Here is a 27,610-nt window from a genome sequence, read left to right as displayed (position 1 = left end):
ACCCACATAAAAATCTATTTCTTCAATAGTTCCAACATAGGCCATTAGGTCTATACATCACACCATGAGAATAAACAATTATATTAATTTGGCAGTGTAAAGAATGAAAACAGTGTATATACATGCAATTTTAGGCACATGGAGGCTAGCTATATCTGAAATTTGGCAGCTGGTAGATGCACAGTATTTTTAATATGGATATATCAGAGAATGTTGGTCTATGTGATGGACAGACAGGTGACTACACTTATATTTACACTACAGAATGTAGCAGGTTTGTTTAATTATCACATCAGATACCAATCCTTTTTAAAGTACTATAATATGTACTTTCAAGGCAATGTAATAGATTTGCATTTAAAGCTGCTAAATTAGGTATGAGTTTTTTCTTTAAAGTGCTTGGATGCACTTGGACACTGAAGGGGCTTTAAAACCCAATCTCACCCTTCCATGGAGTGATGCATCAAAGCAAGGCATGATGATTTTCCTCTGGCTCCAGAGGAATCATTCAGAGAACAAAGACAAATGCAATGGGGGAAGTACTAAAGGAGCTTATATAGTACCTGCTTTAAAACCTCCATTGAAGTAAAAGACTGTGACATTTGAACTCAAAGGTATTTAAGCACTTGGCTGACTTTGAGTTTAAAAAAGACATGTAAGTAATACCTATCTAACTGAGAAAATGGACCTTACTAATTCAGACAAATTCTGAAACAAGCTCTACCTGCAGATCAACATGCACCATTACACCTGAAAGCAGAAAAATGCTGTCCATCCTGAACTCATGGCCTAGTCCTCTAAACCTGTGTTTCTGTAACATCTCAGTACAAAACAGGCAGCATTAAAGTTCACTAGTCAGTTTCAAAGATTCTTGGTTTTACCTGTGCCAAATGTAACATTCCTAGAAGTCAAAAGTTGTGACAGAGACTTATCTAATATAAGGTTTATATTATGCAATGGTTAGATAAAGTTTATTAAAACTACCCCTCATATTCCAAAAGAATGGCACTGCATTATGTAGCTACCTTAATGTTCATCCTGTTATATCTCTGGTTGCCATGGCAATATCCTCCTAGGTATTTGTAAGGTCACAAAAAGAAGAGCTAACCCTCTTACTCCCAGAATAACTAATGCAGCTCTGTTACTGGCTTGATGTAAATAGTCTCAGGTGACAGCAAACTGTACATATAGTCAATTACAACTGCTCAAAGGAAATGATTTGTTGTAAGAGCCTCTGTTCAACCTCGGTGACATCAATGTTTCTATGGCAACAGTTGCCTCTTGCACTGCTTAGAATTGAGTATTGATCAAACTAGGGCCAGCACTATTTCAGAGACTTGCTACTTTTCTGTGTGGCAATTTACAATAGGAACTCATAACATCACTGTATATTTCAAGCCCCAAGGAACCAATTTAGCAGACAGTTACAGTAGAATATTAGCAGAGGTCAATAATGGAAGTCTGATTATAGTCCTAGAACAATTATTCAAAGCTTTTGTTGTCTGCCCTTTCATCACTCCACCAGCTATTAAAATCTTCAAATAATAATATTCATCCCCAAAGAAAGTGCTGAATTCATTCATCTTCTATTTTAAACTTTATTTTTCATTGTTATGTTATCTATCAATAAAATTATTTGGCTATATTAGCCACACTCTGACCTCTCAGAAGTAAATAACTATTGATCAAGAAGTGGAGCTCTGATGGCATAGTACAGGGTTTCCATTAATGGTCTCATTGGCCCAGCAGATAAGGTGATTCTTGCAGGAGAGCAGGCGAACAGCACAGGGCCATTCCCAGCGGAGAGCAGGAAGGCATGCACTGTTCTGCACAGGGGGATGATGGGCTCCTCTCCCAGTTCTGTCAGCAGTGAAATTGAAAAGCCTGGGTAAAATGTGTGTGTTCCAGAAATGGCCCTAAGAGGTGTTTACACTTCTCTCACACAATCCCTGCATCTGGGCGCTCTCACATTTCAGAGGGGATAAGGAAAGTTTTCGCATCACCTGCTTTCCTTTATGAAGACAGATACAGCGTGGCAGTCTTTTGTGCATTGAATGGCAAAAATGGCCAATCTCAGGACTAATTAAGAATATGTGATGAGTAATAATGCTGAGAATGTCAAGAGAATGATGTTACTCTAAGACTGTTTCTTCTTCATTGATTGTGAAGGGTTGCAGGCTGAAGAGATTGCTTGCTCCTTAATTTTAAAAGCATCACACACAGCAGCCTATGATTTATCGCTCCTTTTGCTCCTACATTAATTTTCTTTTATGCTTGAAATAGGGAAATGAAAGAAAACTCTTTGTGTTGTTTACAACAATAAACAGTTTACTGTACATGATTTGTCTAACTGTATCAATTCATGGGTAGTCACAGAATTAGCCTCTTAACATGATGCACTTCAAAAAATACTGCCCTGTACTTCCCAGCTGTTTGCAAAATGAGGTATTTATGGGGAGCAAAGTTTGTCTCCTGCTCTTCCACCTAATTTAGTAGGTCAACCCAGAAATTTTAGTTCAGGCCCTCGTCTATGTAAATTGTGCTTCAAATGCACATACTTTTTCATTCAAATCAATAGGAGTCAGACATATCAAAGGAGGAAATTATCCCCTCATTGAGTCTTCCTCTCCAAAGTAGATTTATGTAACTCCTACACAGAGATAATGTAGTTAATTACATTATTCTTTGAGTGCATCAGTGGGAAAATAGGATTTAACTATCAGGGATGTTAAGCAGACAAATTCATCAGGAATTGAGAAAATTCCTGTACTTGCCTCCAAAAAAGAGAGGGAGAAACTTCCAAGCTTACCAAGACTTAAATGAAAAAGCTAGAGGGAATGAAGAGAAAATGAACAATCATTTCTGAGGATAGTAAGATTCTCAGTTTGTCACTATTCTCATTTAACTTCTTTGTCATTGTCTCCCCAAAGAGGGTCAAAAAGATCAATCTGTGATGTCACCAGGATACTCCGGCAGCTCTCCCATCTTTTATTCATTAGGTTCAGGCCGTGTTGTTTCCTGTCTATCCCAATGTCTAGCCAAGATTGAGGCCTGGATGACACTGGTTGGCTGATACACAATCCAGAGAAGGCAGATGTTGTACTGGAACCAGCAAACTGAAAGGCAGGGAACACATGAAGCTACCTTGTCATTGGAGGACTAATTGTAACAACCTAAAAGCTTTTAAGGAATCCTCTCTTTGCTTATCAAAGAGAAGAAAAAGAAGTCATAAGTGTTTCAAATCTCATATTGATCAAGGATAATGGGAACTTTCTGTTGCAGCTGCAGAAGTCATTCACGTTCCTGCTTTAATGGAAGTGTCTTGGAAACATGTGGTTAATAAAATGCAAAAATGGCTTGCTACTAAACATATTGCAGAAAGCAGAGTGCAAAGAAAGTTTTCTAAAAAAACTGGTGCAAATGAAAACTTTGTACTTATTTGTAAAACAGGTAGCTCTCCTACAGTTCGGAAATTTTTTTTTTTTTTAATGAATGGGCTATGGCAACTAAACACTAGCACAGTGTTCAAGTACAGTGAGCAAACAAAGTGGACTATGCAGAAGCACCATCCCAGCACAGTTGACATCACCATTTTTGTGGACTTCAATGGGGTTACACTTTATACACCATTTTGTACAGCATATTTGAAGTGTACGAGTTGTACCATTCACTACTTGGTGTTAAAGTGGCTAAAATTATGGCTTCATACTTTAAATAGAGAAATGAGATAGGGTAAAAAAATCAAGAAAACAAATGTCACAAATTCTAATACTATTTTAGGGTTAATGCCAGCTGTTTCCTACTGGAGCTAACAACTATATTTAGGCTGAGATGTTAGATTATTGCTCCATTTAGGCACAGTCTTTTGTGGTATGTTGAATCAGACCTTGAAATTATCAAGGAATAGATTGACTTCAGTGCATACAGGGACAGACTTTTAAAGCAGTTCTATGTGGTTCTGATCAATAAGTACGTTGTTTATGTTCTTGACTACATCATCTTGATTTAGAGAGCTCCCTGGTAGCCTAAGACATAGTATTCCTGTATTGGGATGAGCTACAGTGAAACAACATGAAGACCATGAACTCACCTATCTATTATTTCTCACCACAGTCTGCAGGTAAAAATATAACACCTCATCATTTTATCTTTCTGTATATCACTGTACAATCAGCAGTACTTTCTTTTCATCAAAACCTACTTGACAAAAATTGTAAAATTTGAAAAAGCACTAAGTCTTTCGTGTTGCAGAAATACAAGCTGCATCAAGCCCAGCCTTTAAGTGAGCCAATCCTTCAGCTGGAAGATATAAGCTGTCACAACTGCTTTATACAGACTGCCTTTTAGACTGTTTCTGAATTTCATTGTGGGCTGACATCACACAGTAGCCACCAATATCAGCAACAGCAACTAGCAACAGAGATGCTCCAAGAGCTACCACTTCTGGGTGAATTAAACTGTTAAACACATGCCAGCATTTCTCTATTTTCAGTATTCAGTCCTGTTCACTAACTAGAAAGAAATAGTTATATACTGAAATTGAAAATTAATTCCAAATTAATATTAGAGAGAAATCCTAACAACTCCCAACAGCTACAGTTGGAAGGATACAGAGGAAGGATACATTTTCCACCTGAACAATCATGCAAGAAGAGCAGTCAGTTCTCTCGTGTTTTACAAGAAAGACGACTTTTTACTCTGCATTTCAAACCACTGCTAAGAGAGATGGACTTTACATCTTCAGTCTGTGCAACACCAGTGCTGTTTTTCTAACTCCTGAGTAGTTCAGAGGAACACAGTTAAAAGCCTGAGAAAAAAATAAGGATGCAAGAATGACCCTCTTATACCTTTGCTTGATGAGGTATCAGAAAGTCAACATCCTCAAAACTAATAAATCAGAACAGGCAATAGAAGCAGAAGTTGCATTTGAAACACATCTCTAAACTTCAGCTTACAGAAAACAAATAAGCAGCATAACAAGGAGCTTACACACACAACTATCGAGGAATATGAAATGGGATCTTACACCTATAGTTGTCAATATCAGACTTGATACACAGTTATACCCCCAATTTCTACTGGAAACTCAACAGATGTTAGTTCTCTTGCAATTAAATGCTTACCACAAAAAAAGGGAGCAAAAGAAACTATTGTACCAGTCATTTATTTTGAAGCATTGTGCTTTAAAATGCTCATGTATCAAAAATCAAAATTAAGAAACACATTTTGACATTGCATCTCAGGAAAAAGGAGGGAATCTTGTTGAAGCATGGCCAGTAAGCACTCCAGAATTAGCCTTTTCATGAGAAAAACCCCTCTCATTTGAAGTAACATTATTATGAATGGTTTTAATGGAACAAAAAAAGCTCCATTTCTCCATCTATAACTAGAAACAGCAATAAATTAAAGATGGAAAATCCCAGCAGTATTCCTCATGTTTGATTTCAAACATAGTGCGTTGTGTTCAATAAACCTCTCAGAAGTAAATGTTCAGCTAAGACTGTGCAGGTTCAGAAACATCAGGAGCCCCTAAAGGACATAATGAAGACTTGGAACAAAACTCAGCAAAGCAGTTAGGAAAGTCCCCCTCTTTAACCAATATTTTTTTTTCCTTAACACTGAACTGAGCAAGTGATTAAGTACTGTTAAGTAGTTTTCTAGGGTTTCCAGACTTGTTTCTTTTGATTAGGGTATTTGCAAAAACTGAAATTCAAACCCGAACAAGCTTTCATACGCTAATGCCCCAATTCCTATGTTCCTTGCCCTGGCTTTGCTAACATAGGTTAACACCCAATCACGTATTTCAAGGTCAGAAGGGACAATGTGATCATCTAGTCTGAAGTGCTGCAAAACACAGACCATAGAATTTCACCCAGCAATTCCAGTGTCTAGCCAAGTAATTTGTGGCTGAACTAGAGCGTATCTTCCGAAAAGTCAGCCAGCAAGCTCTTAAGCATTTGTGGAACTTCAGTTGCTTGAGTATGTTCATTTAGTTCACTTGAGTAGATGTAACTGTTTAGGCTTAAGAGTGCTCAGGGTCAGAATGCCAAACAAACAAAACTCAGATGCCAAAACCCCAAGGGTTTCCCATTATTAATGAGGGAAGACCCTGTTTTGATTCATAAAACTCTGGGTCATTCCTGCAAGATAAAAGTTTTTTGAATTTGTTAGATGTCAGATATTTAGAGCTTAAAAAAATATGTATCTTAGCAATGACAAAATCCTTTGGCTGACCTCACAGGCAAAGGCACACAGAGAGATCATAATTTCCACAGATTTTAGAAAGAGCAAACACTTGCCAGCCTCTAAAAAGGAATCCTGAAAGTGAAAAATAAAGCGGAGGGGAGTGAGTGGAATAAAAATACTCAATACATCTTTAATCTTTAAATACATGCATACAGCTTCCCCACAAATGGAGGGAAATCTCATCTACCTGTTTAAACCATCATCCAATCCAGATGCACAGACTGAAACAACTACTTTATTCTGATTATTTCACTGTTCTCAAACTCCTATTGAAGAGGAAGGATGAAGCTACAAAATAGGTTACATTTTGGACAAACACATCATAATTTGAGTACAGTCCCAACCAGGTCTTTATTAGAGGCTCAGCTTTGAGTGCAATGGAGCCTCATTTCAGTAAGTCAAGCCCTTGCCTTTGCAGAAGAGATTTCACAATAAAAACATCATCTTTTCCTGAAAGGAAAAGTAAGGCTGATTTCTTTATGGAAAGAGTAGAAGCAAAAGAAGTACCAGTAGAATGACAAAGTACTGTAATAAGTCAAAGATATAGATAGGTTCTATTTCTAACCCCGCTACCTGCTAATGTGGAAAAACTCTTCCTTTTCTCCATGTTAATTTCCAAGGTGTGTTCTGGAAACCTAATTAAAATTGCAAGTTTAATTAAAGCTGTAAGTTCTCCAGAATAAAGTCTATACTTGCTGTGATTGTGTTTGCATGATGTACTAGTAAGTACCAGCACAAATATTTTAATGTTGCTTGTTGTTATGTGTTATAGAACCAATCAGACAAGAACAAAAGTGAGGAGGAAGGTGATCAAACCTTCAAAAGTAAGGTAATTTGAAATACCTGAGGGAGTAGAAAGCTAAGATACTAAGGACAATAAAATAGTGGAAAGGAGAAAAAGATTGGGGAAATGGGAATTGAAGAGAGAAATGCTGAGTGGAGACTTAAAAAAAAAAGTTAAAAATCTAAGCTTGAAGTAGTATTGCAGAAGGGTATTTCCTGATGGGTCACTTGCAATATGTTGCATCTCTGTGCCACAGAAGTAAGATGGATATCACACAGCTAAAACTTTGAAGACAGTGCTTGGCTTGCCAGTGTGGAGCCTGCCTTCACCTTTATTACTGAAGGAGGATGTTTTTATTTGCCTAGTGCAATGCATTATACCCATAAATTCCATCCACTCAGCAAGTCAAATTAATGCTAACCTACAAGATACATTAGGTATGGGTTTAAATCAGTCACTTAAGATATACTGCAACCTAGTTTCTATCCAGGTTTGCAATATATTCACCATTAAAATACCCTGCAAACATTCCTCAAGATGCATTGTTTGTTGAGGTGTCTCACCTTTGCCAGCAATGTAAAGGTGTAAAGAATACAAGATCTAATTTGTGTTGTTCCATGATCATTTCCAATGAAATTGCAGGCTGCCAAAACATTCCAATGCTACAGGAAAACAAACCCTGCTGATACACTTAAATTAACCATATAATAGAAAAATCTACTGATTTCCATCATGAGTACTTTGCACTGGGATTACATGAGCTTGTGATATTTTTCAGGTGATAGCAGAAGGAGAAAAGCTGCTGAATTACATCTGAATCCTTAACGGTATATGGCAAAATTAAGGTCTACTTAATGGTGATGTCCAAATTTTCTCCACTTACCAAGTTGTCCTGTTTTACATATTATGCACTATAATGTGTATGCATGAGTTATCAAAAATAATTTCAAAGCTAACAAGCTGATTCCTGTAGTTGCAGAGCTACACCTACTACAATCATTTTAGATGAGAGAGGCATGGAAAGTACAAATGGAAAAAAAATAGTAGGGAAAATTCAGAATGCAGAAGTTTCCCTAGAGGGAATGCAGTATATAGATACATTTCTACAGCATGTGTCACTTCTTTGTCAATATTTACCCAGCAAGTGGAATGATAATGTGCAGTCATTATTAAACTCAGGCTTCTAAAAGAATAGGTTCTGGCTCTTGATACTGTTGCTCTGTATAAATTATTCCAGGGATTATGCTTGGATTGTGCCACTGGCATAGTTATTTTAGATCTACGTCTTGTTTCCAGATGGTTCATCTGTTTGTTTCTTTAATATATTCAAGATTCATTGTGTTTGCCACAAATTTACACATTTTTAATGTTGGTTACTCAGATAAATCTGATCTCAGACAAAGGATAAAGAGATAACATCTGTAGTTTTTCATGCTAATGCTAACTTAAAAATTTCCCTAAACAGTGAAAGCACAATATAATTTTTGAAAGATTAGCCAAACATTAGAGTTTTTCTTGCTCATCAAATATTGTAGGAAACAAAATAGGTCTGCTTAATTTTACCAAATGATTTCATTTAGTGCAGGAAGCCAAGATATGCATAAGGCAAGCCATAGCCCACATTTCTCCTGCCAAGGTTCAGACTTTTGTTCCTGTTCTTGCCACAAACAGTATGCACACAAGGCAGATTCATATAGTCCTCCCTTCTAAGCACTTTTTAGTACTCCTTTCCTCAAAAAAGCTACTGGTTTCATGGACAGGGAAGAAAGGTAAAAAACCCCCAGTAAATCTCAACTCTGTGTTGTGTTTTCAAGGTTTTGTAGTGGAACTCCCTAGTATCACCATATTTTCTCCTTGTATCTTCCATATGTTTCTTATGAGACTGTTCACGAGACACAGAAAAGGATCCATCATTTCCGCAAGAGCTTTGCACTTTCGTTACATATTTTTACAGGAGATGTTAAAATTGTCTCCTAAAATAAGGATTCTACTGACTACTTTCTACATACAGCTTGGAATTCTAAGGCTCACCGTCTAGTCAGGCAACTAAGGCAAATAATTACTATCCCAAATATACAGGTAAGAAGTGGGCATAGGAGAGTGACTTTCCCAGGGCAAAAAATACTGTGGGAGACATTCAAATGGAAGTCACGTCTCCTGAGATCCAGTCCAGTGCATTGTACCTTTTAACCTGGATAATACTAGTAAAGTTTCCTTCTGTTGGAAACACTTCAGAAAATAACTCCATTCATGCAACTCTTCAACTGGATCTCCAACTCCCAAGTCATACAAATAGCAACAAATGTTTGACAGGGTTGTCAAAACTTCTTTGATATGCCTACAAAACCTGTAGATTTAATTGACAGAACCATGTTTTTGATCTTTTAATGTGGAGTGGTTCTGGAATTTTAATAATCCTGACAGGTTTGTTAGACACAATGAAATCAAAAGCCACAGCCCAGCTGTGAGGAGTGAACAGCTCTACAAACAACCTCAAGCAATGCTCTTTCTCGGTGCTTTAGAAGCAGAAGCACTGTACTAAGCAATGAGGCCATTCTCTTGGGATTCCGTCATCTAAAAGCTTCAATTGTCCACATTGAAAATAACAACGCCACACACTTGCAGAATACTTGTGGAATCTCTGCAAACTATGGACATATTTTCAGATCAATTTTTGAGATAAAGAAATGAGTCAGAAAAATATCTTCATCCTCTTAAAACTGCTAAAAGTTTCTAGAGTTTATTTGTACATGCTTATTATTAATCAGTGGCAACATTAAGAGTTGCATGTAAAGATACACTTGCAATTATATCGACAAAGTTTTGGTCGGTGAATGGAAGGTTAAATCAGGCAAAATACTTCAAGTCCCAAAGAAAGCTCTGGAACCAAAACAATAAAAATGAAGCTCTCCCACTCCCTTGTCCTGGCCCTCAACCCCAGGAATCTTTGCTCTGTACTTGACAGTCTTTTTTTTCAGAACTTAAAAAAAGAACCATTTTTGCAGCCACAGAATCATGTTCACTCTTCTTCAAACAGCACATTTGCAATTCATCAGTGAACATTGTGTTAGATAATGAACCATTAACACCATTCACCTGCACTGTGATGAAAATGATGTATCCACTTGTTATTTGAATAAGCAACAAAAGAAACAGAGCCCACGTATGGTTTTAAATATCTATCTATCAGCTCACAGTGGCATGTCACAGCAAGAAGGCTGAACAAAAAGGCAAAAAATTGTTGTTTAATGGAGAGAAATACAGTACAATTGTTTATAGTGGGGCAGTAAGATCTTAGCAACAAAGTAAATTACAAACAAATTTTTCAATGACATTTTAAGACTTCATATTAGATTCTTACATACTGTTCAAAAATCAATTTTGCATGGAATTTCTGTGAGTGTTCCATTATTAATAAAGCAGCAGTAGGCAACTGTGGCTGCACTCTTGCGACAGCAACACCTGAGGGGGAAGAATGCTGCCACACATTATCCCTGCTTTAAACAACTCAGCCCTGAATCCTTGCATGGCGAATCTCTGCCTGGGATTAAACCCTTATGCCATCTGTAATCAAAAGGATGTCAAAGGCTGGGGAGGAGGTGAATTATTGGTGTATCTCTGCAGGTCTTCACTTTACCTAACTCAAAGTAATTTAGCTTCTATGGGCATTAAATTCATCCATTGTACAATCAAATTCAAATGGAAATTCTCAAAAGAAACCAGTAAGAAAAATATGTGAGAATCTAAAAAAATGTTTACAAAGAAACAGAATGCATTCAAATTATTTCTTATTGTTTATATCAAACAATATTTTATAAGCAAAGATGATCACTTTTTTACTGAACAAGTCACCTTTTTTATCTAACTCCTGCTGCTGCATTCTTCCATGGTTCTGATTCCAGGGGTATGGTCAGAACTGGGATCTGTGATATCTCTATCCTAGTAATGCCATGTAATCCACATCTATCTTGAATTGCAATTTCCACTATGCACCTCATCTTCAATTTCTATATACCTGAGAGTAGTGCAGACCTCAGTTTAATTTAGGACACATTGAAGCATATGTTCGACTTCAAGCACATGTTTTAAGTGCTTTCACAAACAAACCTGGAATGAGACTTTCACAATGAGGGGAGGAACACACAGCAAGAACAAAAATACAAAATATTAAAGTGCTTTGGGAGAGTTAGGAGAGACTGCTGCTGCCCTCAAAACCAACACTGCTTAATTGCCCAAGGTTCACATGACCTGAGGTTTACTTGCATTTCAAATGAAGAATTAAAAGCTCTTTGCTATATTCAGTGAATTAACATCTGTAAAAGGAAACAGTATTTCCATACGGACCTTTATGTTTAGAAATTAGTAATGAAAATTTTCTGATAAATCCATTTGAATAAGAAATTCCACATTCTAAAGAAAAACCTCATAGCCCAACATTATTATACAGCATATTAAATAATAGAGAAGTCTGTGTACCTTGATTGGCTAACAGATGAAATCTGAATAGTGCCTAATACAACCTAATTCATTGTTCAGAATTTATGAGACTCATCATCATTTAATTAACAATATAAATATTAAAAAACATTTTCTAATAAAATTTTATAATTGTGATAAGACACTCCACTATATGAATTATGGAGTATTTAATTCACACCCAGTTTTGTTGAAACATAATTCACAACTTGTCATGTCCTAGAGCTGAAAATAAAAATGCAGACAAAATAAAATGGAATAATACCTTGCAGAGATAAATTAGCTAAAATTCAAGTCATTAATATAATTTATAATTTTTCCAGCTCTTTATTCCAGCTTCTCACATATTACATGATGCCTAATCTCATAGTCGTTACACATGGAACATGTCTGCTTCAGCAGAAAGTGATGCGGTGGTGGTGACCCCAGAGATCTTGCCAGGAACACTGGTAGATGATGCTGATACTTGCACCAGGCAAGAACTTGGCTGATTTGCTTAATGAGCAATTTTTTTCTAGTGAAACACTCCAAAACAATGGATCTTAACAACTAATTAGGCTGAGCAACATGTTTTCATAAATTCAAATAATAAATTGATTTGTCAAAACTACAATTTAACCACAACGCTTCAATAATCTTAGTTGAGCCAGACTAATATTTATGGCCAAAAAAGGGAACAAAAAGACCAGAAACTCAAAAATGTCTTTACTTTTTCTAACTGGAAATTTTTGTTTTTTCATTTCAAACTGATGGTTATTTTTAATTGGTGAACATTTTAAAATGTGTATATGCTAAGTAAAATATTTCCATTTGTTCTGTGAGCCAGTTACTTCATAGAATGATAAAAATTAAGGTTGGAAAAGACCACTAAAATCACTGAGTCAAACCTTTGACCAAACACCACCTTGTCAACTACAGCACTAAGTGCCATGTCCAGTCATTTCTTGAACACTTCCAGGGATGGTGACTCCACCACCTCCCTGGGAGCCCATTCCAGGGTCTGACAGCCCTTTCAGTAAAAAAATTCCTACTGATGTCCAGCCTGGTTCTGGCAAGAACATGGAGGGTTTACTATGCATATTTAAAACATTTAATAAGCAAAAAGATTTCAGAAGCTTAACTTGTGTGAATTTTAGAGATGCTTGAATTTGAATCTAGGTCAGTCTTGGAAATCAGCTACCCACTTCTGGAATAGATGATATAAAGTTTCATCTAACTCAAGATAAAATAGAGAGATCCAGTCAGTTTTCATTGAGAAGTTCCTCTCAATGTGCAGCCCTTATCTAGGTGTCAGATGGAATGTTGTAATGCTGTAAATCCAACACAGAAATTAAGAGGAATTTGAACTTTCTTCTGGTTCTCACGAATGCAACCAAAGTACAAGAATTCCATCTCTGCTCCACATGAGCCACAAGAGGTATTTTCTCTCAAGCAGCATGGACTGTTTGCACAATGTTAGCCATGCATCCAAGCATTTGCACTGATGACAAATGACTGGGCACGCCTCCATCCCACAGTGGACACCATTTTAGCTACAAGGGGGCATTTCCTGTTGCATTATGGAGAACCGTGTTATGGCCCCTGGGGAAAAAATTCAGATTGCAAGAATTCAACTGCTTGTAATCCACTTTCTACACATCTGATAAATTCCAGGCAGGGCCACAGAGAATGAGCAATGGGGCAAAAAATAATTTTCTGTTAGACCAGATGCAATCATAACCAATAAACTGTCAAAAGATGCCACAGACCCAGATCCCTGAGAAATGCTTCCAACCACAGGAAGGGCTCCCTATTGCCCTTCCTCTCCAGTGAATTCTTGTTCCTATGTCATTTCCCAGTGACCTGCTCTGCTTGTCTCTGCAAAGTCTCTGAAAGAGCTGGCACAGGTAACATTTACAGACAACTGTGTGGCTACTATAACTGTAAATCTGTATCCCACTCACCCCAAGCAAAGCATTTGATGCAAGATAGAAAATGAAGAGGGGTGGACTACATTAATTCAGTGATAACTCAGTTCTTGTTCAAACTTATCTGACATATGAGAAGAGAGAACAACATTGGCTCTTTGTATTATTAGGGTGGCTGAACATCAAGGGTGAAATCTTGGCCCTTGCAAAATTAGTGGGAAATTTGCCATTGACTTCAATGGAGCCAGGATTTGACCCTGGGTGAACACAGTTCCCATATGTGCTTCCATAAAGAAAATTAGAAATTATTAGTCTGATAGCATATGGAATCCATTTATGCATTATGAATAAGATTATTATTTAAAATAGAAGATAAATGCAGATTAACTACTATATTAATGCATATATTTGCACATATCAAATACAGAACATGGGAATGAGAATCCATTACATTTTCTTCTTTTTTTCAGTGTTAGGTAAAAGTTTAAAAAACTTGATTGGGAGGAGACTTACAGAAAAGAGGAAAGGTAACCAGCAACCTAAAAATTCTTTGCAAGTTGCCTGGGTTCTGGATTTCCTGCTACCTGTCATTTTAAATAAATCTTTAACATTGCTTTAATGTTAGGTTTTCTGGTTTTGAATGAATTTTACTATTAAAAGAAATATATATTTGAAGGATTAAGAATGGAAGAAAAAGCCGAAAAAGGGAATCTCATCCCTCATGGCTCTGTACTGCCTGACCTTTCCCACCAGAAAAATTATTCTACTTCTTTGGAAACATGGCTCAGTGCCATCCCCACTGCAGACATGGTTTCAAACTAACTTGGAGTTGTGCCACAAGGAACCTCTGGCTTATTATACAGGACGGATGCCAGACAAACTGGCTGAGGTGTGGTTGGGTTTTATGGACTTTCAATTGAAAGTTATGCTATACATAATGTGATTAGATCTGACTGGAATGTTATTCCTTATTTTGTTTTATTGAAGTTTAATTGTTTCCTTATTTCACTGTCATCTCTCCATTTGACTAACACTTGTGTATCACTGGTAAGATATAATATTCTGCCTGGCTTTGTACACTAGTGCTCTTCGGACCCTTTTTAGTTCCCCCAAAGAAAGAAGGAAAGAAAGAAATTATTCAAAAATCAAATTCCTTTCTAAGGCCAGTCCTAAAGTTTTGCAGAACTTCTGCCTGCAGCAAATGTTTTACCTGAAGGAGGTTAACAAACCTCCTTCATAATATAAACCATCAATCATAAAAACAGACCTCATTCGCAATAAAAGGCATGTGTAGTTTAGATGGCTGCTGCATTCAGTTTTCAGTCCTTAGTTGTGCCTTCTGGTTTTTACAAACAGATTTCTGCACACATCCCATAGAGCTTCATTTTCTCAGAATAGGTACAGTGACCACACAGTCTGATCAAAATAAAAGGACCTTCATTTACACAGTTTTTGCGTTGGGATCAAAATTACTGTCATTTAAATACTTTATATTTGCCATATTCCAACCTAGCAAATTAGTTTGACAAGACAAGCTTCTAATGGTGAATTAATTACTTCTGTGTGGCTGGTGCCAGGAACAAGTTATGAACACAGTACAGATAAGGTTTACAGATAGTCACAGTTTCTAATGAGTGACTAATTATAATGCCTTAGCTTAACTCAAATGCCAGTTTCCCTCAGGCATCGTATGTCCCTACTAGAACTGATCAGTTGGATACACCATTATGTGGCATGGTTTGTCTTAACTCCCTACCTCTTGGAAGGTCAGGTCTGCACCCGCCATTACTCTTTCACCTATATATGTCCTATTCCATTCCACCTGAAGTTAGTAGCTTGCAAGGATTATTGACAGGTGATTCCCAATGGAAAACTTCATAGTTTGGTCTTGTACATACTGTCCACACTTCCAAACCCCTCAAATCATGACAGAAGTCCAAAGGCTTTGCAATTGTACAACTAATCCTCATCTCTGAAGTTTACTCAAGTACATCTAACCTTGGAAACTTTTTCCCAAGAGAACTAGAGAAACTCACTTAGGATGTACATTATCATATCTCCTAGCCCATTGTACCTCATGTACTTCTTGATTATTTTTTGTAGAGGCGGGAGCTGAGCTGTTTCAACAGCTGTAAATAAGGTGGACTTTCCCAAGTGGAGAAAAAGACAGTTACTGAGATGGTACAACACTAGTTAATTAACTAGTATTAATTTTAAAAAATCTAAAGGATGCAGTTTTCTTTTCTAAGACAGTAACTTCAAAAAGCCAGGTTTGCTGTGCCACTGGAATAAAAGTTATAGAATTAAGTTGGGCTGTCCTTGACTGTATTTCCTCAGGAAGCTAGTGCTGAGTTGGGGCCAGGGGAGGAGATGACAAAATTTTAGGTTGTCTTTTGTTTGGGTTTTTTTCAATCCAAATATTCTTCTTTTCTATAGCACTATAGAGTTAAAGACATGGGTATTTTAAAGTCAAGTTGTATGTTTATCTCATAAGTTAACCTACTTATATATTGCATTGAAAAAAACCACTTTATTAGAGGTGTCTGTATGAAAGACTGCAAAGCCTTGTTTTGAACACCCAGAGTCAGCATTAGCAAAACATGGGCTAATATGCAGTCCTTGCCATTGTTCAGTTCAATTCCTAATAATACTGTTCCTTGCCTATAAAGTCCATGATTCTTATATCCCTGCTTTTCTCTTTCTCCTCAGTGCTCTGTGGCCTTGCTTTGCTATCCAACAAAGCAGGAAAGCCAGTAGGACGCTTTATCAGCAACAATAATTTCAAATGAATGTTAACATACCTATTTCTTGTCCATTCTCCCTTCTTCGTCCCCCTCTATGACTATGATTTATTAAAATAACTTTGAGTGCACGTGGACCCCTGCCTTCTGTTGGAGAGTATCAGGTGGGTTCAGCAGTGTGTTGTAAACATCATTCCTTCAGCAAACACAAGAAATGCTCTGGTCTTTCTTGAGAAACCACTCATTGGTTTGAGAACTCGAAATATCTTTGCTGGGGCTATGAAGTTCCAAGTAGCCATGGTATGCAGCACAGTGCCAACAGCAAAATTGCTACGAGGTCATGGAATTTTTAAAATAAATGTTTTCTATCCAAACCTCAAGTGACATTATAACAAGGTTTTACTGTTCTTGCTGTCACTTTGCATTAAAAGTCTTAGACCAGTGAAGAAAGGCAGAACTGAGAAGTAGAGGACAAATAGGGAAGTCCAGAGACACATTATAAGTTAAATTTTGGTGATACAGGAAGAAATATTTCAATTGTTGGATGAAGCAGAGCAAATGCAGATGGAACTGTAAACTATAAAGTTCTGCCTCAGCTTTCAGTGCATTAACAGACCTTACTTGCCTATCTAGGGCCCTCATAAGACCCCTTTCCACAGGTTCAGGAGCCTCATTTAAGTTCAGGTCCACCCACTCCTTGCCTGAGGTACACTGTGTGTACTTTTTCCTCGACCTACACCTGAATTGTTGCTTCAATTTCCCAGACTGACTTTCAGCTTGACTTGTTACTTTGCTTTTGTCTCAGTCATCACTGTTCTATCAATAGGACTTGTTACTGTCACTCCCTGCTGTGCTTTCCTGGCTCAGACACTGTAGGACTTGGTCCTGTCAGTGAAGTCATTGCCTGGATTCTATTCTGACCGCCCTTGGCTTCCTCATCCCTGAGGGAGCAATTCGCCTTTCCCGCAACAGAGACAGAGGAGTTCTCCTCTGGGAATGCATCCTGGAGGAGAACCAATAAAAGAATGCTACATATCTGAGAAGAGGAAGGAAAAGAACTGTGCTTCCCACTCTATTTTGCCTCCTCCAAACCCTGATTAGAGATAGAAAGATCTTCCCTGCAAGGATGTGAAATGTGTTTCATGAATTTCTGAAAGGAAGGCAAAGGTAATTGTACACTCTCAGAGTCTCCATATTGCTGGCAACCATGCAAAAAGTTACTGGCAAGCTGCATGGGAAAGCATACAGTAAATGTGTGCCAAGAAGTAAAAATAAAAAATAATGGCAGTTCAAATTTATTCCGTTTCTATAGTATCAGAAATATTGGTCAACAAGACACATTACTTACCTGATGTAGGATCTTCAGTAGCATATCAGTCTTTTTACGAAGTGTGAGATATTACTATATGATAATTTCCTACATCTAAAAAACCACACAAAACCAAAAAAACCCTAAACCCAAACACAAACACACCTCCCACACACCATGATTTGAGGTTCATTGCTTTCAAAGAGGGAATTGAATAGTCAGGAAGATATCAGAGACTGAAGCTGTATAAAGAATATATATTTAACTAAAATCTAAAGTACACCACATACAAACTGGGAAGGAGGCTTGAACTTGACGGTACTGATAGTTTTGCAGTCCTACTGTTATGCTAAACAGGCTGACCATAAGTGAGCATAAGGAGATCCTCACAGCTTATACATGTGCAAAAATAAAGACCAGACTATGGAAGTGACAAAAGTGCTCCACCTCTTTCAGCTCGAACAAATAGGTTTTATTTTTCTAACTGATGGTAAAATATAAACTGAAAAATATTCAGATCAACTCTTAGAACTGAAGAAAAAAAGGAGGATATTGCTTGTGTCTTTTGGCACAGGTCAGGTCACTAGAATTCTCTTCCTGTGAGATGTGGAGTGGCTGCACGTGTACTCTGAAATAGTTTTTATAGTATCTGGGAGTTGTTCTGAGGCTTACTTGACTGCAGGTTGATGCCTGGGTCTGTGGACCTCCATTGGCATGGAAATACTGCCACGTCTCTCCTGGCCTGTCCCCATTCCAAACATCCTTCTATACATTCAAGTGACACTTTGTTCCATTCCATTTATTTTGTAAAAGCCAAAAGCTTTGACCAGAGTGTGGGAGGACTCTGTATTTTTATCCTTCTCAGATCTTAGCACACAACCCACAGAAGAGAAAGAGCTGAAATTACTTGTTCGCTTCTTTTATTAAAAACGAAAGAGTTCACAGATGTTGATCTGTCAGTCATTTTCCCTGTTAAATGTCAACATATATCTGAGGTTATTAATAATGCAATATCCAAGTAAGATTCAAAATAAAAAAATTGTTAAAAAAAGCATGTTTAACAGAAAGTCCTAATCTATTTCTAGCCTCCTTAAAGCAGCCTTTTTCCTCTCTCCCCAAATTATTCTCCTCTGTTGGTCACACTGTTACCTGTCATTACAAACACAAATCCTGTTTTCTTTCTGACAGAAACTAAAGGTGCTTGGTTATGAAGATATAGTTTATAAAACCAGGACTTCCAAGGTGCACAGTCTCTAAGTACCTGGATCCGGAGCAAGGATTAAGGTGAACAGCAGTGACAGGGAGACCCTTCTGCTCCTGACTAGGGCCCACTCTTCCTATAAAGATAAATACTCCAAAATTTATTTGCCTCTTTTTGATTGTTCTTATTGATATTTAATGCAAGAGAATGTTGCACTGAGTGCACACTGTTTGTTTATCAACACAAATTAAAAAATAAAATTGAAAACAAAAATTTAAATAGCCAAGACGCTCATCTTTCAAACAAGCATACTGGAAAGATGTTCTATCACATTCTTTGCTCTGTGGCCACATTTATTTTAAAATAATGAAGGTTCCTAGAAATTCCTGTGTAAATTATTAACTTTACAAAATATTTAAAATATGTATCAACTACAAAGGTGTTGCACTACGTCTCCATTCATGTTCCTGTGCTGGGAATATAAACAGCTCTTTATACATTTTCTTAAACATACAGATGTATCTCACAGATTTGTCTCTCTGTTCATTTTGTCTCAAACCAGAAACCTTGCCCAAGCAGTTTTTCATGAGCTGAGGTCAGTGTGAGGTTTAGGACTTACCATATAATATATTCAGGTTTGTGCTTTCAATTTACTGTATGGTGATTTTAATTCATTAATATCAGATTATATCAATATTTTTGCATGCATTTCCTCTAATAATTCAAATCAATCAGCCATATATTGCTTTTTCTATTTCTCCTAAAATTATTACATTTACATGCTATCAGTTTATTAACATAACTCACAACAGCAAGAGATAAGGGGGGGAAATTGATACAACTAATGAAATAATGACAATGAAATCATTCTCTCAGAGCACTGCATTTTTAGTAAAGTTTTCCTATGTGGTGAAGTAAAACTACAGCTGTCAAAAATATGGCAACCTAACCCCTCTAACAAATTTTAAAAATCCCATCTGCAGGCAATGCAGTGCAGATAAACAGATGTCGCAGAAGTACAAAGCCCAAAGAAGAAAAAATGGTTTGACAGTTCTAAGGTTTATATGTCTGAAAAAAAAATAACACATGTTTCTCCAATGAAGAAAGCCTGTGAAATGTACCAATTGCTAATGTTTATAAATAGCTATTGAATGACTAATGCACACCTAATACCGGCATTCATTATTATTTTGAGTTTCCTAAGGAACAGTATGTAGATCAATTAGAGAGGACTACAAGTTCAGCATCTTTCTGTGTAGCATTAGTTGTTTAGTTTAACTGGAGAAGGTCCCTACACTATCTTTAATCTGCTTGTGGGGTTTTTCTTCCCCTGTCCAAGAACTCCGCTCATTAAAGTGAACTCTTTTGAAATATGCAACACTGGCTACCTTAGTCCCACTTACTAATGGTCCTGAATTGATTCTTAATTAGTTGCAGTTTTGGTCAGAATCCCATTAAAATAGCTGAGTGTTCCAACAGAAAAGAAGGAAAAGGCTGGTGTTTTGCTGTGAGCTGTTGAGACTGGGGGTGAACTTGCACCCATGATGACAGGCAAAATGCACTGAAATTCAAATCACGCTCTGTGTCCTGGGTTGAACACAAGCTTTCATACTGTAATTTATTCTCCATCTATAAAATATGATGAAGAAATGCATCCAGATGCTGTTAGAAAAATTGCATTATTCCAATGTTCTTCTAGTTTCTTCTTAAGGAAAAGAAAGGATACTAATTCAGAAGAATAGGAAAGCTTTTCAATAAATATTTTTTTTCTGTATAATTTTAATTGTTACATATCTTCTAACCCTCTGTTTATATCCTAGAAAGCCTCTGGGAAGCTAAAGAGTATATTTTCATGTTTTTCTTCCAAATTACTGAGTATTGCTATGAACTGCGGAATATTTTTGTTAATGAAGTGAATCAGTGGTCATTGTACAGCTATTGCTTTATTATTTGAGTTTAATTATAGAAAATTGAGGTATCAAGAAAATATGCTCTTTTAAAGCACTATCTGGAGCAAGTATCCCTGTTGTTAGGGAATAGTGATGTCACGTGAGCAGCTTTTGTATTCAGCAGCAATAATTCACTGCCTGCATGGGGGGATTGATCCCAGCTATGGTATCCCCAAAGGAGCCTCCACTAGGAATGGGCTCACATACTTTGATCTGTAGATTAACAGGAGCAGGATCACAAGCCTTTGTCTCTTGTAAACATCGTATGTCCCTAAATTTGTATCCAGCAAAAGGCTGAGTCTTGTGTTTATTTGGGTAATGAATTGCAGTAATTAATGCATGCATTGATTCTTCTACTGAGTCTCCCCTAAAGGCCATTTCCATTTTTAATTTATAGAAAATGCATACAATTCCTTTAATCAGAGCACAGTCTGGAATCTATAATAAACACTCAATGCAAAAAAAAAAAATAGAGAAAATAGAAGTGAGATTACTGAGCAGAATTTAGGTAGGAATTTAGGTACAGAAGTTGTATTTAACATTATATTTAAAGACAGCTACATAGAAAGGAGTATAAGAATATGTATCTGGAATTTTCAGGGCAGAGCTGAACCTATAAACACAGAAGCAAGAAATCCCACTATTTCATGGAACACATTTTCACTTACTTCAGGGCTCAATTTAGTCCCCAACACATGAATGTATATTTCTGTCACATATTTCTACTAAAAGGATGTTTCAGTGCTGTCTTTTTCTCAGTCTGTTATGGCTTTTGCATCAAAAAAGACCCTACCATTTACTAAATATTCTTGAGGGGGGAAGATTCAAAGGAAAAATATGAGCTTCCTTTATGAATTGAGAATATTTCTTACTTGCTAAGTGCCAAAACTGTACTCAGAATCATACAAGATGCAAAGTGCAAACAGCCTTCCCCTCACAGTTCTTCAGCCCAAAAGCAGTTTTTAGCATTCCAAACATTCCCTGATCTTAAACTGGATCATTCTCAAACAACATGGCTTCAGAACAAAGCAAAAATCAAGTGCAAACCAAATAACACAGATGATAATTAAATAATTAAATAAATAAATAAATAGCAAAACAAATTATATTGGATTTTTTTATTTCCTGCAGTACTTTCAGACACTAAGATTATAATTTTCCTTGTTTGGGGAATGCCTGCCTTTATCATACAGTTCTTTGTATATATAACACTTCCATATACATATTGAAATGTGTGTAAAATATGCCTGGGGAAGTATGAAAATACGACATTATAAATACACAGCAAGGCAGATGATGCTGTGCTGAGGAATGCAATCTAATATTTTTTCTGAAATGTACAGGTGATATAAATTAGAAAATACCCCACGGTATGTATGCAGCATAAAGGACACAAAAAGAAAGACTGATTTGGAAGCACACACAAACTAAAGGAATACCTGATTAACCTTTCACTGACTCCCGGTCCACGTGATGCAAAGCTTGCCTTCCTCCTAGAGTGATGGCTTTAGAAGAAGATGTTAAATTTAACCTCTGGCGCAATGATAAATTGACAATAAAAAATTCAATGGCTTGGTAATTACCAATCACTTTGGACATCGGCAACATTTTTCAGTTCTGTCAGTGCTCATTGGCACAAAAGCTTCAGCTGAAATTCTCTCGATCTCCCTCTTTTTAACTTTGTTTTCATGATGCAGATTAAATCTGCCACCCTATTACTGATTCATTTTCCTAATTTTTCATGTCTGCACCATGCCCCAGCTGCACTAGGCTGATAATTGTGGAGCCCAGCCCTGATGATTAACATCAGAAGAATTAATTATGCCTGCCATTAAAATTCCAGGTTGCACATGGTGATCAAGAAAAATTAAGTTTCTCTAGGCCTCTAAATCATTTCACCTTTGAGGAGAATGATAGTGACTCGACAGCTAAACTGCAGCCTGCGTTCCAGAAAAGGTCTAAACCACACACCCTTTGTGTAATTCCCTAAATGCCTTCCTAGTTATTCTTACTGGTTTATTCCACTTGCTAAAAAGATTTACTGCTCTCAAATAAAGACAACTAAACTACCTAGCTGATTGCTTGATTTCAATATAAACAATCTTTTTTTGCTCGTCTATGAGATTCTTTGAGGAGTACCTGTTATAAGAATTTCCAGGTTAAAGCATCACATGGAGAATGGAAGATCCAGGCACAGAACTAATTTCATAGAATTGGTAGATAATTTACTTTTGTCCCAGTTACAAACTGAAGGGAAATTATGATTTTAGTACTATATAAGGACAATGATTTTCTCAGAAATAAATTGATAATGAAACAAAAACAGATTCCTAAGATCTTTAGGCTAAATGGTAATGAGTAAGGAAAAGCCTGTTGACTGACTCATTTCAAAATAGATTTTTGCATGTGAAACTCAAAACGTTTTCAGTCTAGCCTAAGGTATGACATTTACTAGAGCCATAAAGAGCAAGATGATATGCATTTATCATGTTCTTTTCCCATACTATGTTTTGGTTTTAAATTGCCATAATCATGTATATTACAGGCTTAGCTTAGAAGACTGTGATGAGGAGTCATATTTTGATGAACACACATAAATATCTTATTTCAAATGATAAAGATCATTTATGCATAAACTATGGATCATATCTGCTTCCCTTCTTATGTTTAGGCAGTAACACCACAGCAAAACTTAGATGTGGATATTCTTGTTAGCTTTTATAGATGACAGATTTCTAGAATAAACTTAACAGAATTGGACCAAAGAGCAGCACAAGAGCAATTATCTTCCCTATAAAATATGTTATAAAATAGGAATACTCAGTGCATTTAGAGATTAACTTCTACGGGAAGTCATGTGCATGGCGAAATAAGAGAAAGACCCTTCAATTTAAAACTTAAATCCTTGAGTTTAACGTGAACATCACTGCTATAGCTCAAGGATATTGTATTCTATATAAAATTGGCCATTTAGAACTTGTGAGGACTTTATTGCACTCTCTCACGAATGACAACTAGCATAGTATTCGTGATTAAATGAACATTTATTGTATTTGTAACAGTATTCCAGGAATGCCATAAAATGAAGCATGAAGTCATCCATTTAAACATTTTTAAAACTTGTCTTAACTAAAAGCATTGAAAGTATCTCCTTTTAACTGTAAGAAGACTTACAGTTAAATCCAAAACCTTTTTCTTTCTGCCCGAGGGCACAGATAACTCAAACGTACCAAGACTTTTGGCAAATCACAGATGTCTCCCCAGAGATCTAAGAAAACAGTCAAACACATTGTCAAAATCCTATGAAATAAGGTGAGAGAAGTCTGAATATACTTACTGGTCTTGTCTGTTTCTAACATCTGTGAAGACAGAGCAAATGCAGTCCTAAAAGGGAGAGACATGACAAGCAACACTAAGAAATGGAATTAAAACACTGGTGTAAGATTGTCAAATTAGACAAGATTCAAAACCATAAATTCCATTTTTAGCAAGCATGACTATCAGTCAATATATTTAGGTGATAAAAGGTTAATCACAGTTTTAATTTTAAGACTTCAAACAGAGGATGAAAATTAATCGTACTGATTTTTGACAAATTTAAAAATTACTTCAAATAGATTTATTATGTAAATACATAAATGTTCTATCAGAATCACAAACAGCACAGTATGAGCTTTGGGAGAAGATTATTTTCAATGACACTGGTCTTGAGAATGCCAAAGCATAATTCATCATGAAAATAGCTTGAAAGGTTATTCTGGGACTAAGGTTTAGGCCATGGAAGACAGGGATTAATATGTTCCATTTCCCCTAAAAAACCAACAGATTTTGTCCAGTTAGTCCTTATTAGTTCACAGATGACTCTTGTTCCTACATATGTAGCCAGAGTACTTTACACACCAGTCAGCTGAAATACAACAGATGTTTAAGAGTACAAGAGGACAACTGTTACAGCGAGGATACTGCAACACGCGTATCAAACAACGAGGCCCGTGGAAAAGAAATATCTATGGACAGATTCTTGGTAGATGTTTCAGAGATGTTTATTTCTCCAGCCGCATGGTTGGGATCTGCCGAGGAACTGCTCAATCACGGGACCCGAGGGTCCTTGCCCACACAGGGGAACACAAAACAACCAATGGGGAACGAGGCTGAGCTGGGGCCAGGGAAATGCCGTGTCTCCCTCCCAGGGCCCCTCTCCCAGGGCTACATGGCAGGGGGAGAGACCCCGACATTTCACCCATTTATTTTTAACAAAAAGAGATTTAAAACTTAACATTGAAAACAACTGGATAAACATAACAAGGACAGTTTCAAAACAAAACAAGCCACCCTCCTGAGTCTTTAAATGTCCAAACAGATTCTCTGGAACATCTTGAGGCTGACAGAAGGGAGACAGGACTCTCCAGGCATGCTTTGTGGGGAAACTGAGGCAGGAGAGGGGTTTCTTCCATTTGTACCTGTTGGAACTCTAAACAACAATAGTTAATTTCTTCCCTCCCCCTCTTCATCCCCCACTTGGCATTGGAAAGGGATTTTTGGGGAAACAATTGGCAAAGGCATGGTTTTGTCAGGGAAACCATGGGTGAAAAAACGGATTGGGAATACACTGGGGTAATAGGATATCGGGTAAAAGGCAAAAGGGGTAATAGGATATAGGGTAAAAGGGATTAGGAAGGGGAGACTGTAGGGGGGGCTTATAATGGAGATATTGTCTAACATGACTACGATTTTTAGCATATATACTGCTTTTCACAAAAACATCATCAGGCCCAGTGACCTCTGCTGCTTGTAACCCTTTTCTACCTTGCACAATTTTGAATTCCACCACTTCTCCACCTCCCAAGCTTGGGATGGATTTTTCAGGGTTATTCCTTTTAATAGCAGTTCTATGAACAAATATGCCTTCTTGGTTGTCACGTCTTGTTATAAAACCCTAATTTTGTTTAACATTATACCATTTTACTATTCCTAAAACCTTAGCTACAGTGATTTTTTCCTTTTTTCAAGTGGTTGCTGTTTTCTGTCTCGCTGCGTTCTTGCTTTCTCTTTCGCTTTCGCTCACTCCCGTGTTGGAATTGCCAGGGTTGTCAGTGCTGTCGGGGCTGTCGGGGCTGCTCGTTCAGCCTGCACGCTCTTCCCGGGGTTGCATTCGGGGTCATGCCGGCCGGGCCGCGCCACTCAGCTCCCTGCCCGCCGCCGCCTCTGCTCTCAGCTGTGCTGCCCCTGCCTGGGGCCGTGCCCACATCTCGGCCGGGCCCCCAAGCGACGACCCCCCCACGCCCTGCTCCAGCGCACATCTCGGCTAGGCGCAGCTCTTCTCTGCCGCCAGCTGCCGCCTGCGCGCTTCTCCTCTAACGGGGCTGGCTCCACCACGCGCTGCGCGGAGCCGGGCGGGCACCGCCAGGTCACGCCGCTCCCACCGCGCCTCGCTCTGCTGCCGACACTGCAGCTCGCGCCGCTCTGCCCGCGTGCAGTAACTGCCTCGCTGCTGCTCAGAGAGGGCTTGGTCCACGTGGGTGAGGCCGCACGGTCCCTGAGGCACATTTCCCTTCACCAGGACACAGCTGACATTGCTCAACGGTCTTGGTAATTAAATAATATTCATGAAAATATTCTTCCATCAGCATATATTTTGACTCAAAAATAAACTGTGTCCAAATGGTCTTCCAAAAGTCTTTGGTAAGAATCACATCCCAAGAAACATAGAAAAAGTTCTTAAACAACCATGCCAGGAAGTGTTTCAGTCCCTTTTGAGCTTGAATTAAGCTAAAATTTACAAATCATTGTCCAAGAATCTTTTCAAGTTTAAGACAAATGTCCACATGCGGCTCTGAGAGCCAAGAGCCTTCCCACGGTTCCTCCATAGTTTAGAGATGGAATAGCAAAACAAAAACAAGATGAGAAATCCAGAGTTTACTCACAAATCAGTCGCTGTCCTTAGGGATTGGGGATCGTTCTGCCCACGTTATCAACCACTTGTTACAGTGAGGATACTGCAACACATGTATCAATCAACGAGGCCCGTGGAAAAGAAATACATATGGACTGATTCTTGATAGATGTTTCAGAGATGTTTATTTCTCCAGCCGCATGGCCGGGGCTCTGCTGAGGAACTGCGGCAATCACGGGACCCGAGGGTCCTTGCCCGCGCAGGGGAACACAAAACAACCAATGGGGAATGAGGCTGACCAGGGCCTAGGGAAATGCCGTGTCTCTCTCCCAGGACCCCTCTCCCAGGACTACATGGCAGGGGGGAGGGCCCCAACAGACAACAGCACCAGCATCGTCCTCTCAAGTCACAGAGTTAATACCCAGTCCAAATCCAGATTTCCTCATTTATGGGAACTTGAATATAGTATTTGACTAATGATTGTAGTGAACAGACAGAAAACTTCAGTTGGGGTCTTTAATAACCTATTTTGGCTGTAAGATATTTCAGTTCTGAATCTCTAAATTTTGGCTAATGCAAACATCTACTCAAAACGTGACCCATTAGCACATGGAGAAGGGGAAGGCAAGGCAAGGCAAGGCAAGGCAAGGGAAAAATCTGCTTGCAGAAAGAATTTTACAGAAGTACAGATACATTTATGTTATCATCTGAAATCTGAGAAAGTTCTGCCAAAGTGCTGTCCAGATGTTAAATCTTTCAGCCTATTGGAGAGCAGCTACAAGAAGTGACACTGCTTCTTGTCAAGTGAGATTCACAATCTGGCTGGAAAAAGTCTTGTAAATACTTTAGGATTAGGGTGATCAGCTCTAAATAATAGAAATAAGCCATGCAACATTTTGCAATAACTTTAGAGAAATTTAAATTGAGATCTAGTCATCAAAGGTTAGTGGCCCTGTTCGACATGTATTAGATAAAGAGGTATCTGCTGTTTTAAGAGATATAATTACTGTTTTTAACTGCTTAGCCTTCCCCGTGCCCCCCAGGCAAACACCATCTACCACAAAAAATCATTTTGCATTGTCATTCATGGTCATCTCCTTTACC

The 27,610-nt window shown here is 37.8% G+C and overlaps 1 long non-coding RNA gene across 1 annotated transcript in view; it reads right to left on the bottom strand.

Moving 5' to 3' along the window:
• Positions 1–23,998, bottom strand: part of LOC125328934 — a 170,686-nt gene extending 146,688 nt beyond the window's left edge. The window contains exon 1 of the long non-coding RNA XR_007204962.1: positions 23,951–23,998. This is a non-coding gene — a long non-coding RNA (uncharacterized LOC125328934). The remainder of the gene's footprint in view (positions 1–23,950) is intronic.
• Positions 23,999–27,610: the final 3,612 nt, after the last annotated feature.

Source organism: Corvus hawaiiensis, chromosome 7 (assembly GCF_020740725.1).
Source record: "Corvus hawaiiensis isolate bCorHaw1 chromosome 7, bCorHaw1.pri.cur, whole genome shotgun sequence".
NCBI lineage: Eukaryota > Metazoa > Chordata > Aves > Passeriformes > Corvidae > Corvus > Corvus hawaiiensis.
Note: the sequence above shows the minus strand (reverse complement) of the source record. Positions and strands in the feature narration are given on the sequence as shown.